We start from the raw sequence: 16,397 nt of genomic DNA on the forward strand, positions 1-16,397 counted from the left end.
TTTTATTGTTTTGAGCTCTCTAGTCATTAATCAAATTTTAAATTAATAAAAGAACACATTGGTGGTATTTATTTAAAAAATATACCATCTGAAATGAAATCCTGATATGGAGGAAATACTGAAGAGAGAGTTAAATGACTCTCTCCTACTCTCAGAAGATGATTCATTGATATTTCTAAAAGGAAAAAAATAATTTATAATTTTTTATAAGATGAAAGTGTAAGGTTCTCAGCTATAAAGATTTTCCCATTTAAAAGTTTGGTATTTTATTCATTAGTTACATTTAAATATGTATGGGTATATATGTATATATGGTAGAAACATTTCTTTTTTTTTTTTTTTTTTTCATTTTTCTGAAGCTGGAAACGGGGAGAGACAGTCAGACAGACTCCCGCATGCGCCCGACCGGGATCCACCCGGCACGCCCACCATGGGGCGACGCTCTGCCCACCAGGGGGCGATGCTCTGCCCATCCTGGGCGTCGCCATATTGCGACCAGAGCCACTCTAGCGCCTGGGGCAGAGGCCACAGAGCCATCCCCAGCGCCCGGGCCATCTTTGCTCCAATGGAGTCTTGGCTGCAGGAGGGGAAGAGAGAGACAGAGAGGAAAGTGCGGCGGAGGGGTGGAGAAGCAAATGGGCGCTTCTCCTGTGTGCCCTGGCCGGGAATCGAACCTGGGTCCTCCGCACGCTAGGCCGACGCTCTACCGCTGAGCCAACCGGCCAGGGCCCCTAGAAACATTTCTTTATCACAGCTGTATTCATAATAGTCCCAGACTAGAACAGTACAAGTATTCATCAACAGGTAAATACACAAGTAAACTGTAGAATATTTATACATTTAAATATATTTTAAAAGAAAAAACATTGCTACACATACTAATTTTGTAAGCAAGGCAAAATTTCATAAATACTTTGTTAGATGAAAGAAACCAGACACAAAAGAGTTTATGGTAGCTGATTCCATCTATTTGAAGTTTATTAAACTAAAGGAAAACTATTCTTTAAAGATATAAGAATAGAGGCTACCTCAGTGGGGAATGACAGTGGGTACAGACTAAGAAGGAACACTGGGCAATCTCAAGGAAGTATGGAGCCGTTCTAGATCTTAATATGCATCGTGGTCACATAAGTGCATGCATATATGCATATGTTAAAAAATCATCAAGCTGTATATGTAAAATTAAGGCTGTTTCTAAATTTTACTAAATGATGTGTGTACTTTAATAGTTTTTGAGAATTTTCCTGAGTGGTTTTAAAGTGCAACGAGACAGGAAAATGATAGGGTACCAGAGATCATTCACAGACCTTAAGAGATCAGCTCAGAATAGACTCATAGATAAAATACAGGATTCTTACTTCAAAGTTCAGGTGAGAAAAAAATTCAGTATAATTATGTCTGTCCCCCTGCCCCCACTAAAAAAAAAAATTTTTGTCCTTTTTCAAAATTCAAATTTCCCTATATTTTTATTTGCTGAGTATGATAAGCTTGGCCTGCAATGAAGCCTGGGGTCAAGATATCCTACCCTGGATATGTATCAGTTTCACTTCTACTGACATTGCCAGACAAATCCACATGGAGTGATTTCTCGGGGGCCAAATAAAAATTTTCTTGCTAATATGAAGCAGGAAGAAAACTTTCCTTTTGTGGAGTTTAACTCATTAGTTCTCGATATTTCATATTGTAGAACTGAGGAGGAGCAAAACCTCCGCATAGAGAAAAATGTCTTCACAATGAAGAGCTGAAATACTATACTAACCATTCAAGCACAAACCATGGGTGTTAGTGTCATCTTTAAGCCCTGTGGGAAGACTGGGAAGTACCAACAGATGGCCACACTTTTTTTTTTCAAGATTAATCTTGCCTTTCTGGCATCAGGCTCCTACTTCAGATTTGCCAGGAACGGTCAGCATGTCGTGTGTTAATTGCTGGCAAGGGCTCCTCAATGACTTTATACAGCAGCTCACAGTGGGCTCTTGATTAAGGAGAGTGTGCAGCTCCCAGCAACAGCAGGACTGCCTTCAACAAAGTCGCGAGACACTGCACCTTTAATATTACTTGCTTGGTAGGTGGGAAACAGGAGTTATTTTTGGCTCTGTGCCTGTGACTATAAAGTTTACATTGAGTGGCTTTTAAGCGGCCACTTCTCCCTCAAGCAGAGCAAATTAAAGGGAGCAGTGGATAGCTAATGGGATGTTAGTATGAGCAAAGTCCAGTCATCTCTGTCAGTTTCAGGGGTGAGCAAGGGGAAGAGATATGCACACTACTGGACAACAATGTGGCATCATCCATTTCTCAGCAGGAGTAATTTGAAATCAGGTGTTGACAGATGGTGGTCTCCCAGGATAGCATTAGGCATTTTTCAAAAGTGGAGATTAACAGGTTGTTTCAAGATATTCACGTCTTTAGCATTTTATGAATGAGAATTTGTGAAAAAAATTTAAAGAGAACTATGCAATATATCTTCTTAAAGAGATAGGTGAATGGCAAAATGGTTGATCTACAGAATGTCTATCTATAGTTTTTTTTTTTTTTAAAAAAAGATAGCTACTAAAAATAATAACAGAAAGTTTCTAAGAAAAAGCCAATGTCAATGTATACAGAAGCAAATTAAAAGGTTGTATTGTGCTTTGAATTAACCTAACTAAAGTGACTGTAAGCGTATAAAAAAGTTGAACATGTATTGCACAATAAAAGACATTTCTAAATCAAAAACAAAAACCTAGAATAAAGAAGTAGGAATGTCCAGGGCCCTGAAGGCATTCAGTTTTTAAAGAAATTCATTAACTTTTATCTGAATATAAAATTTTAGTGTAGTTATAATAGGACATTTGGGAAAGACGAGTAAAATATGGTGGAAAATTATATATCATTAAAATTAATTTGTTTATAACTGACTGCCTGTTGTAAATTTCCTCCAAATTGAATTTGTTTATATCAGTTTATATTGACATTTTTAATTTATTCTATATTATGTGATTCACTAACATTTTAAACAAAATAATTCAAAATATTTAAATCACTATATCAAAATCTGATAGTGCTTATAAAGCTGTAGTGAAAGTCCCTTTCCACTGTTCTGATCTTCAGCAGCCAATGAGAAGAGTCATCCCACCACTGTAGGAAAGTATTTCATGTAGAAGCCTAGTATTTGCCACTCTGTCAACAGGTGTCATCTATTAACCATCCACTCAAAACAGAACCAGAGTGATTTCTTTAAATATTCTTTCTTTATTCACCACATTCAATTTTCACTAAATAGAGGTGCTTCTCTTCTCTAAACAGTTCTTGTATATGATACTACCTTAGTACTGGCCTTGGCAACCTTACCTGAAATTGCTGTATAAACACTTTTTCTGTCTATAAGCTCCAATTCCTTCAGCCTCCACACACACATACATACACACACACACACACACACACACACATGGAGTTCTTTTTCCTTAATATACAATTCTTAATGTGTAAGCCTTTTCTTAAAACTCATCCATAGTTCTCCACATTGCCAATAACACGATCCTTGAAGATCTATCTGTCCTGTCTCACTTTCGGCCTCTTTTTCCTTTACTGAGGGCTCCCTGGAGTTGTATGCCTTTGTGATTCCTCTTCTGTTGTCCCTTCTGTTTGCAATGTTCCTTCACTCTGAGCTCACTTGTTTTAACTCATGCTTCAAACCCCAAATTAAGTGTTACCTTGGTGCAAAACTTTTATAATTTTCTAAGTTCTAATTCATCAACTACAATAACCATGACTATAACCATCAGAAAGATATAAATTTGAAAGACATTTTGAGATTTAATAGTGCGTAAAAATGACAAAATATTGAAAAAAAATTTAAAGATCTTTTTATAACACTAGAAATAGAAAGGTAATTTACATAGAATTAGATATTTCAAAGTGTAACAGGGTACTGTTATTTTAGCTAGCTATCATTTCTGGCAGTAAGGTATACTGTATCCCTGAACCAATGTTGGCATTGAAAGCAGCTAAATATTCTAGATACAACATTTTGGAAAAGTCAGTTTTTATGCACCCATAAGCAACATGGATATCTATATGGAAAATAATAAAATTAAATTTATAGCTCATACAATATATATAAATCTAAATAGACTATAGATCTAAATGTGAAAAGCTCAACTTTAACCCTTTTATAAGAACATATTAAAGGACATTTTTGTACTTAGGCAAGAAAACAATTTCTTAAATAAATCCAAAGAACGAACAGAAAAATTATAATGAATTTGAGAACATTAAAACCACAGCTTTTTATCTCTCAAACGATATGCATTAATGTAGAAATGACAAGCAAAGCCTGAGAGGAGATTACATATATGGTTAGTCATAAAAGTAAAAATTTAGTACCTGGAACAGAAAAATGAGCACATTAGGGAAAAAAAGAAATTAATCCAGAAACATAATTGACAAAACAATATACAAAATAAGAATTAAGAAACAAATTTATCAATATCTTCAAGATATGGTATTGAGTGAACTAAAAGTTGTAGAAGAAATTATACATTATAATAGTACTCATATATTTAAATTGTGGAGTAGGCTAAATAATACCATATTTTATATTATCATTATACTATAATATATATTATTTGGAACACAGGTAAATGTAATATGAAGACATTTTTGGGAATGGGCCAAAAATAAATTTTCAGGGTAGTATCAATGGAGACCTGTATTTTTGTAATGGTTTTGGTTAAGCTAGTTTACAGAAGAATGAATGCTTTATTATTCTTATATCACTTTTTGTATTTCTGAACTATTTAACCATAAAAATCAAATCATGTGTATTTTGTTGAGACGACAATTAGTGAAGCTGTCATCCACTTGATTGATTATTAACAATAAAACATCGTTTGTAAGAGATTTCACTGAATTTTTGTTTACTTTCTAATGTTGGTTCTATCTTCATGAATTAATTCAAATATGCTCAAAATATTTTCCTTTTCACTTTTCTAAAAGACAATTTGCTGATGTGCTCCTTGCAAAGCAATTTGCTGAAAGAAGCAATTTAATTTATTTCCATTTATATTTCTTCAGTAATGACTAAGCCCCGCATGAAGGACTTTAAGAGATACAAGGAGAATGTCAGTCACAGACTGATTAGCATGAACTTCTTCGAGTGATGTATACTCTTTGACAACCATGGTAGGAACTTATTCTTCCAAGAGTAACTGGAGGACAGGCACCTATAGATGTCATCTGCCACCTTTAATTTATTAACTGACTTACAACCTGCTTTCACAGACATTTGTTTTATTTCTTAACCTTGACCTTATTTTTTGCAGCTTGATATTGTTACTGCAACAAATTGCCCTTCCTCACTCCTCACTCCAAGTAAAAGAATCAATAAAAGCGGGGGGGGGGGGTTGTTTGTTTGTTTGTTTTAGTGTTGAACAGAAAACATGAGAAATGCTGAGAGCATTGATTGACACTTCAGAGGACTTAGGTCACAAAGGGCCTCATTTGTGTAAAAATTAAGACTATTGTTCATGTCCATTAATTACTCCCCCATATTTGAATGTCACATGATCTTTTAGCAAAATAAATGACATCTTTATAGTGCTTCGATCATCCTGGGTTGTATTAAAAACCTGATTACAACACAACAGCATGGAATATTTATTTTTAATTAGCTATTGAGTAAAATTACAAAAACGGTTCAAGTTATTTATGCCCCACTCCAGTGGTTGGCAAACATTTTTATAAAAGCTTCCCCAAAAATAAATATTTTGGGGACCAAGTGTTAAAATAGAAGACAGACTATGGACACTTATGTAGTCTTTTATAATGCAACCATTTGCAAATATAAAAACTATTGTTATCTTGTGTGTCATAAAAAAAATAGGTGATGAGACAAATGTGTGTATTTAGAAGACATGGTTTCTGCTGTACTTCAAGTTAAACTTTCATTTTTTAATACAAATAGGTTCCTCCAGTGTAGTCTTTGGAAAGCAAACTGTGCAGCCATGTGTGGTGGGAACACGTGTCTCCTGGCTTCTCAGCTTGTCCATCCTGGGGTCCTGCTGACCCTGACACAGCCCCAGTGCCTCCACCCAGCCCTGCCTGCTTCCAGCTCAGCCTCCTTATGTTCATCCTGGCTTTTCTCTCAGCTTCGGGCCACAGCCATGCAGGCAGGATAAAAGTGACTCATATTTTGGAAACACGGAATTAATAGCATGTGACTAAGTTTTAATATCAAAATGCTGAAAATGTGAAATGGTGAACTAAAAAGGCAGTTAGTGATGTTCATCTGGGCGACAAACACACTGGCTGGTTGACTCTGGGATTCTCGGGTGCTGCTGAAGCACCGTGATATGGTGTGACATAATACACAGCATATTACATACTTAATATATGAATTTATATTGCAACGCTGATAAAAATTTATAATGAGATGCAGTCGGGCCTATTCCATAAAATGTAATTGAAATTGTTATGTTTATCGTTTTCAAGTTAGAAATTAAAACAGATTTCATGAGAATATGTTTCCTCTGGTAAACTCACAAAATCTTTGAAGGCTTCCAAATCACATTTTGAAAAACAATATAATGTATACTCTTTTAGCTAAATACACGATCTCTCCATTCCTACAAAACATGCTTTTTTTTTTTTTTTTTTTTTTTTTTTTTGTATTTTTCTGAAGCTGGAAACGGGGATCGACAGTCAGACAGACTCCTGCATGCGCCCGACCAGGATCTACGGGGCACGCCCACCAGAGGCGACGCTCTGCCCACCAGGGGGCGATGCTCTGCCCCTCCGTGGGGTCGCTCTGCCATGACCAGAGCCACTCTAGCGCCTGGGGCAGAGGCCAAGGAGCCATCCCCAGCGCCCGGGCCATCTTTGCTCCAATGGAGCCTTGGCTGCGGGAGGGGAAGAGAGAGACAGAGAGGAAGGAGGGGGGGGTGGAGAAGCAAATGGGCGCTTCTCCTATGTGCCCTGGCCGGGAATCAAACCCGGGTCCCCCGCACACCAGGCCGACGCTCTACCGCTGAGCCAACCGGCCAGGGCCAAAACATGCTTTTTTGGTCATTTCTTATTCCTTAGTGGATTGGAACAGTGTTTAACAGCCCTAGGTCATTAAAATGTGCAAAGAAATACATTTTTCTCCCATTTGTATGTTAAGAGTTTATAAAATATTGGGCAAAGTCCAATTAGATAGCAAACGTCTTACACACTCCACAGGAGAAAGAAGCAAGATCATAAGACTAGAGATCAGTAGTTTTGTGTGTGTGTGTGTGTGTGTGTGTGTGTGTGTGTGTGTGTGTGTGTGTGTGTGACAGAGAGAGAGACAGAAAGAGAGAGCAGGATAGACAGGAAGGGAGAGAGATGAGAAGCATTATTTCTTCATTGCAGCTCCTTAGTCTCCTTAGTTGTTCATTGATTGCTCTCTCATATGTGCTTTGACTGGGGTGTGGGGGTTACAGCAGAGCAAGTGATTCCTTGCTCAAGCCAGAACCTTGGGCTCAAGCCAGCGGCCTTAGGCTTCAAGCCAGCAACCCTGAACTCAAGCCAGATGAGCCCGTGCTCAGGCCGGCGACCTAGGGGTTTCAAACCTGGGTCCTCAGCATCCCAGTCAACTCTCTGTTCACTGCGTCACCACCAGGTCAGGTGAGAGATCTGTAATTCTAAGAGATTGAATGTGAAGGTATTGCTGAGAAAAATTATTGGAAAAAGTATCTAGCTAGCTTGCTAGATAGATTTAACTACATTTAATTACCAAGTGTAACACTGGGTGATTTAGAAACAGTGAGAGGGCAATAGAGAAATATATAAAAGACAGTTCAAAGAATATAAAATTCTAATGATTGGTGTTTATGAAAAATACTTAATTTCATTAATAAAAAAGAAAATACAAATTAAAACAACAATGAAATATCATTTTCTGTCCAGAATATTGGAACAATTAATAGCATCTTGGGTTGGCAAATATGTGAAGATATGAGTACTTTCATTTCTTTTTAGACTTATAAATTACTGAATTTTGAAGGAAGTTAATCTGCTAGTTTTTAATTTTAACAATTATGCTTTTTAATAACATAGAATTCCTTTGGTATCAAGAGAAAGACTATTTAAATTGGGTAAACTCTTAAAGGACTTTTTTTTTTCATTTAGACAATTAAATTTTACAGGGTGACATTGGTCAACCAGAGCACATATATTTAGAGAAAACATCTCCACATCATTTGGACAGTTGATCATGCTGCATACCCATCACCCAAAGTCAAATTGTCCTCTGTCACCCTATATTTTGTTTCTCTTTAAGCCCCTCCTCATCTGCTATCCTCTTCCTGCTCTTCCATTCCCTCCCTCCCATAACAACTGACTTTTATCAATGCCCATGAGTCTCAATTTTGTGTCCCACCTATGTATAGAATAATACAGTTCTGAACTTTTTCTGATTTACTTATTTCACTCAATATAATGTTATCAAGGTCCATCCATGTTGTCATAAATGGTACTATGTCATCATTTCTTAGAACTGAGTGTAGTATTCCATTGTATATATGTACCACATATTCTTTATCTAATCCTCTATTGAAGGGCATTTCAGCTTTTTCTATGTCGTGGCCACCGTGAACAATGCTTGGATAAACATGGGTATGCATGTGTCTTTATGTACCTATGTTTTTAAGTTTTGGGGTATATATTAAGTAGAGAGATTTCTGGGTTATATGGTAGTTCTATTCTTAATTTTTTGAGGAGCTGCCATACTTTCTTTCATAATGTTTGTACTAATTTACATTCCCACCAACAGTGAAAGAACAATTTTTTTTTTTTAATTTTTTTTATTTTTATTTATTCATTTTAGAGAGGAGAGAGAGAGAGACAGAGAGAGAGGAGAGAGAGAGACGGGGGAGGAGCTGGAAGCATCAACTCCCATATGTGCCTTGACCAGGCAAGCCCAGGGTTTCGAACCGGCGACCTCAGCATTTCCAGGTCGACGCTCTATCCACTGCACCACCACAGGTCAGGCGAAAGAACAATTTTTGACTACTGAAATGAACAGTCTAGGATTTCAGATTCAGCCTGATATGGAATTCAAACAATGCCAATAGTGATCAATTTCACTCTCTTTCTCTGTCTCTTATTTTTATCTTCATCTTGTATATTGATTTAGTTCCCAGAATTTGTAATATCTCTGGAAACTTCATGTGTATAAGAAAAAGTGTCAGCATTTGGTACCGGAAGTCTCAGTAAAAGTCTCATAAAATCTCATTACCCTGATGAATTTCTATGACCATATTTTAACAACCCTCTGAGACTAGGTCAATAATGATATCTGGTCAGAAATTTCTGAATGTATGGAACATTTGAATCTGAGTAAATCAACTCCCCCAGAACCACATGAACTCAGCAAAAAATATTTCCTCAGAAATAATCTAAGTTATAGTTATTAAAGGTTGAATGACAATCTTCTAAAAACAGTTTGTCACAATACTACTTTTGTGTACACAACTATACTTTGACTATTTGCCAGTATTAAATACCAATGTTTAAAAACAGAAACATTTGTTGAGGTTTATTTAAAATACAAAACAAAACAAAACACCAAACCCAGACCATTGAGAAGAATATGATTGACTACATTTTGGTACATAACTAGTACTGAATATGATATCGCCATGTAAAGAATTATGAAAGCCTTTCAAAGAAATATTGAGAAAAAGTAAAATACAGATTATGTAAAAAGTTTGATTTATTTTTCCCAAAAAAAGAAAATAACAATATAGAAGTAAATATATCATATATGGGAGAGATGAAAAAAATATATTATAGATTCATCTTTTTATTTCTTTAAAATGTTTGAGAGCAAATGACAACCTATGCTAAGTTGACTTATGAATCTGAAATGCATAGAGTTTAAGGTACAGTTTGTTTCAAATATAAAATCTACAGGGCATGATTTACATATCTCCCTGTACTAGTCAGGGTTCTCCAGAGCAACAGAACCAATAGAGGATCTATCTCTCTTTGTTCAGTCTTTGCTCTGATTCAAATACTAACTTTTTCATGAAACACCCTCACAGACATTCTCATAAACTATGTTTTGCCAGCCGTCTGAGCATCCCTGACTACATATATATATATTTGCATTTCTCTGAAGCTGGAAACGGGGAGAGACAGTCAGACAGACTCCCGCATGCACCCGACCGGGATCCACCCGGCACGCCCACCAGGGGGCGACGCTCTGCCCCTCCTGGGCGTTGCTCTGTCGCGACCAGAGCCACTCCAGCGCCTGGGGCAGAGGCCAACGAGCCATCCCCAGCGCCCGGGCCATCCTTGCTCCAATGGAGCCTTGGCTGCGGGAGGGGAAGAGAGAGACAGAGAGGAAGGAGAGGGGGAGGGGTGGAGAAGCAGATGGGCGCTTCTCCTGTGTGCCCTGGCAGGGAATCAAACCCGGGACTTCTGCACGCCAGGCCGACGCTCTACCACTGAGCCAACCGGCCAGGACTATACTGACTATATTTTAAGCCAGATAGAGCAACTTCAGTATTCATATGGTGGATAATTTCCATCTTGTACATAAAAGGGAAAGAGTGTGTTATTTTTAATTTAGATATTTAAATGTATATTTTAAATTTCTTTAAATATGAAATTAGTGTAATTTAATTTAAAATTTAAAATGCATATTTAAAATTATTTCATTAAGCAAATATTATTTAAAATAATATGAATAATTTTTTAAAAGTAGAATTACAATTAGAATTAAAGAAAGGTTGTCTCAAATTATAGAAACTGGAAATATTCATAATTTTATGTGCAGTAAGAACCTTGTGGTTGATTGGCTTGCTATTGAAGCAACACAGTGATTAGCGATTAAGAGTGTTTTATTTAGAAAGGACTTGATCTTTGCCTTTGCATGTACTAGTAACAGGATTAAATAAGTCAGTTTTCATATCTATAAATAGAGTGTGCCAGTTATCGATGTATTGCCTCTTTGCTCTGAATATCCCCTTCTTTGCTCAGCTTCCTGGTTCTGGAGCTGGCCCCTGTAAACATTCCTCTTTTTGCACAGAACAAGCACTGCTAGGCTCTGCCAAGAGGAGGCGCTGGAGGGACACAACAAGGCCCAGCAAAAGAGGTGCTCCTCTTCCTGGTTCCGCTGTGCTGTGCAACTTGTTCTTGTGTTACAGCTACCTGTACTATATGCACGACAAGGACACATAGTTTGCCAGCACCACAAGGTGTAGCTAGCTTTCTGCTTACCAGCTGCTGCTCCCTAGGAACCTAGCAGTCAGTGTCCTGGACACCAGGTCTGGCCTACCTGCTGCGGACCACACTGCAGGGAAGTCTCCGCTGTCCGAGGGACTGCAGCCTCCCCTACTTCAGTGATGTCCGAATCTCGGTCTTTGGGGGAGCTTTCTTTACATTTGCTCTTTCAAAGTAGTAACTGCTCTCTCCCTGCCTTTGCTACTCCTATATTATTGTATTATTGGGAGTTTTCTCTTACCTCTGTCATAATTAACTATGTCTTATAAATTAATAATTTTTTATACTCAATTTTTTTAAAAAACAAATCCTAATAATCCTTTGGACTCCTGACTAGATCCTGACTGATACAATGAAATAATAAAAATCTCTCTCTTTGAGGAGCTGTTGAGAGGTTTAAATTAAAAAAAATATAAAGTACTCAATAAATATTAGTTATAATGATTATGGAATGATTATAATAGTGATATTTAGTAAATTCTAAACAATAAAAGTTTATTTTGAGTAATAGACAACTTCTTTTATTTATAGTTATCTTTTTCTTCTTTCCTGACTGCCTGCATGTGATAGTATGAGAAAATGTTTAAAACATGTAGTTATCTAACCACTTACACTTCTGACAGAACCAGACAGGGGTTATATTTTTAATGGCAAAATTTCACAGAAAACCAATAAGATGCCACTACACACCTATAAAATAGCCAAAATTCTAAACAGTGATAGTACCAACTGCTGGCAAATATATGAGTAACAAGGACACTCATATATTGCTGATAAGAATACAAAATCACACATGTCCTTTGGAAGATAGTTTGACGATTTCTTACCAAACTAAACATTCTCTTACCATATGACCCAGGAATTGTGCTCTTTGGTATTTACCCCAAATAACGGAACACTATACACAGAAAGTCCTGCACACTTATGTTTATAAATAGTAGCTCTATTTGCAGTTGTCAAGCTGGGAAACAACCAACTTACCCTTCAGTAGGCAAGTGAGTCAAGTCTAGTATATCCAGATAATAGAACACTCAGTTCTTAAAAACAAAAGGTCCTATGAAAAGACAGGGAAGAATAAACATACATTAGGAAGTGAAAGGAGGCAGTCTGAAAAGGCTGCGTGCTATATGATTCCAACTAGATGACATTCTGGAAAAGGCAAAAGTGAGAGACAGTAACAAGATGAATGGCTGCCAGGGATTGGGGTTGAGGAACAAACAGGTGGAGCATAAAGGATTTTTAGGGCAGTGACACTATTCTGTATGGTACTATAATAATGGACATAATCACTATATATATATAGTGCAGTGACACTATTCTGTATGGTACTATAATAATGGACATAATCACTATATATATATTAGTCCAAACACACAGAATGCACACATGAAGAGAAAACCCTGATGCAAACTATGAATTTTGAATGATTATGTGTCAATGTAGATTCATCTATTATAACAAAGGCACCACTCGGATGGGATGTTGGTCTTGCAGAAGGTTATGTACGTGTTGGGGCAGGGTGGTTATATAAAATTTCTGTATCATTTGCTTTAGTATTGCTGTAACTTTAAACTGCTCTAAAAATAAAGTCTATTAAAAAATGACATACAGCTTATCTACATTTTCATTTGCTTTTGACTAGATAATTACCTAATATATTATTAACAAATAATTTTTGTTTGTTTGTTTTTGTTTGTTTTAGAAACATCTTCCAAGTATGTAATGTTTTGTTTTTTTTTTACCATAGGAAAATATTCATTTAAAAATAGCCTTTATTTTTAAGCCAAATTGAAGAAAAGTAAGAGAAGTGAAGGATGTTAAGAAATTAAAAAAAATTATTCTGGCTTTTTAAAATAGCTAAATGGAATTATCTAACAGTGTTATAATTAATTTTCCACTTACTGTTTTGTATAAACCCAATAGCAATATATTAGTTATAACACAAAATGCTAACTGTGTTTTGACTTATTTGGAGCAGAATGTCATATTCAGAATGCTATTTCAGGAATGCAGAGGGTTTTTTTTTCTTTTTTTTTCTAAAGAAATAATATATTTCATTTAATTTTTATGTCGTGTGCCTATACATATAATTATTAATAGAAGAAATTTAATCAGCTATAAATACCATCACCAAGAAGCCTGGAAACTTGGCTACTGGTAATTGGATTTGCATTTCAACTGCAAATTGTTCACTTTGTGAAGGTTTTATTCACAGACATTCTTAATACATTTCAAAACAACATTTGAACTTCAATTTATTTTAATGATGCATACATTTTTTTTTGGATAGAAAAATAGAAAACTGGTGGAAAAGAACAGAAGTTATGCTTATTGTGGGTCACCCAAGCATATCTCAAAAACAATAAACTCACATGAGTAATTGAACTTTATTAAGAAGAACTAGGGCCAGAGATGAAAGGTGGAGAAATTGTAATCGATAGAATCAAGATAAAAACCTATTTGCCTAAGTTATTCGACAGAAAATAGATTGCACACACAAATAAATAGTATACCATTTTTTTTTTTCTTTTTCTGAAGCAAGAAACGGGGAGAGACAGTCAGACAGACTCCCGCATGCGCCCCACCGGGATCCACCCGGCACGCCCACCAGGGGGCGACGCTCTGCCCACCAGGAGGCGATGCTCTGACCCTCTGGGGCATCGCTCTGTTGAGACCAGAGCCACTCTAGTGCCTGGGGCAGAGACCGAGGAGCCATCCCCAGTGCCCAGGCCATCTTTGCTCCAATGGAGCCTCGGCTGCGGGAAGGGAAGAGAGAGACAGAAAGGAAGGAGAGGGGGAGGGGTGGAGAAGCAGATGGGCGCCTCTCCTGTGTGCCCTGGCCGGGAATCGAACCCAGGACTTCTGCACGCCAGGCTGACGCTCTACCACTGAGCCAACCGGCTAGGGCCTAGTATACCATTTTAAGGAAAGCTTATGGGAAATTATTTACAAAGATATGGACAGGACACATGGAAATCACAAAGAGTAATGTCACATCCAATGGGCTGTTATCAGCAGATCTATTCCCACTTCTAAGTCAGGGAAAGATGGGTGTGGGAGGTTACCAGGTACAGGAACCCAGAATGAGAGAATAGTGTAGCAGCTTCTGAGAGAAAACATTGACCTTTAGTTAGGGTGACCCTGCAGAAATTGATCTAGGGGAGTAAACTCAATGTCTTCATCCTCCTCTCAGCCTCTGATCACTTGTAGAATCAATAGGAAGCAGCAGGTTGAAGGGAAACTATTGATGCGCTTTGACAAAGTCAGCCTCCTGGGATGAATAGCAGGGTGGAGAATGGTCCGTAGTAAATTTTAAGGAACAGACAGAAGATAGTTAGCAAACTTTTTAACATAAAATAAAACTTAAGTGCCACATAAAAATGAAGAACTCCGAAGAGTATAAAGGGTAAATGAAAATAAATAAAAGTTAATTTATAAATACATTTCTTAACACTTAATACTTGACAACCTTACTTTAAAGCCAATCAATATATATTATATATAGTATATAAAAAATTAAAAAGAGAAAGAGAAGATAAAATAAGAAAAAACAAGTTTGTTGAATATATAAAAGAAAATTGCAAACATTTCTCTGTTTGAAAAATCAAGAGACGTTATAAATTTATACACATACCTGTCTAACAATTAACAGATATGCTTGAAATGTTTAGTGTTGGTCCTTTCCTTAATTTTCAAAACATTTTATATATAAAAAAGCATGTGATACACAACAAAATGCTCTCTTGGTACCATGAGAAAACGTTTTTTGTTTTTTGTTTTTTTTAAATTAAGTCGTAGTAATTATGTGTTTAGAAATGTGTATTTTGAAGATTTTGTAATGTGAAGTGCATGTTTCACTATTAGTGCATACTTGAAGTTGAAAAAATTAGTCATGCTGTACAAATGTCATCAATGTTCATCATCTTCCTTGTTAAAAATGCTCTGTATCATTTTATTTTTAAAAAAATTCTGTTATAAATCACAAACTCTCTGAAAGAAGATATAATCAAAAACCAATGCTGTTTCATTTTGGTATTTTGTGTTTTGGATTTCTTATAATGATTTGGAATACAGTGGTATTCCTTTTAAAAAATGTTTAGATTGAACCAATGTTAACATATCTAAGTAAGAGGCAATAGCTCAGAGGCAGACACAAGGCCACTAGGGATAAAAAAATAAACCAAAAAAAAAAAAACCAAAAAACCTTTCGGCAATAAAATCATAAAGTGTAAAAGGACTTTTCAGATAACTGAGAGTTAATGGCCTTTCTGTTTACTCACTGCAGACCCAGCAGAGGAGAATCAAAGGGAAGCCTCTAGAGGCACTGTTGGATTCTATAAAGCCATTGAAAGTTACAGATTTACACAAGGGATTCTGCAGAAGAGTGTTGACAAAGTAGATTTCTCAGCATGTTCTGGCATGATAAGGGTTTTAAGGCAGATGGATATAATGTGAATATAATTAAACCTTTTCCAGATAATGGTATTACAATACTATGTTCTCTAAGGATAGGCAGAACTGCCGCTCTGAGTACATTGTATCCATTTATACCTAGGTGTTCTATTCCATGCCAGGGTTTCATTAGGAATAATTTCCATGCATATTGTTCCCAAAACCTCAAATTATTGTTCTAACATCACCAGTGCTTTAAAATAAAGATCCGCAGTGTTGAATAGAAAAGAATGAGAGTCAAAAAATAGAAGAGACTGGAGCAAAATAAAGGACAGGGGAATTCTTCAATAAGATTTTTATATATACATTTTTATTACACATTTTTTGTCTGTGAATTTTTAAAGTATCAGTGTCCTTGAAGTCTTATGTGACAGCTGAAAAAACTAGGACTTTAAATACTGACGGAATTAAAAAAAAAACACTTAATTTTGCTTTGGTTCAGAGTGATCTTTGCACTATTGCCATTTCGTATGTTTATGAACTTTCTCATTTGCTTACCTGGTTTACCTAGTTAGCTTTTCTTCTGTTTCCTTTTCTGTTTTGCTAAAAAAAGAGAGAGAGAGAGAGATTTGGCCAACTTCCTTTTTCACATTTCAAATTATTTAAAATACTAAATAAATATCTTTATTTAAAATTTTCCATGATATAAATAAAATTAATTTGAGTATATTGTTATCTTCCTTATCAAAGACATAAGAAATAAAACAAAAATATTT

The sequence above is a fragment of the Saccopteryx leptura genome, chromosome 8 (assembly GCF_036850995.1).
Source record: "Saccopteryx leptura isolate mSacLep1 chromosome 8, mSacLep1_pri_phased_curated, whole genome shotgun sequence".
NCBI lineage: Eukaryota > Metazoa > Chordata > Mammalia > Chiroptera > Emballonuridae > Saccopteryx > Saccopteryx leptura.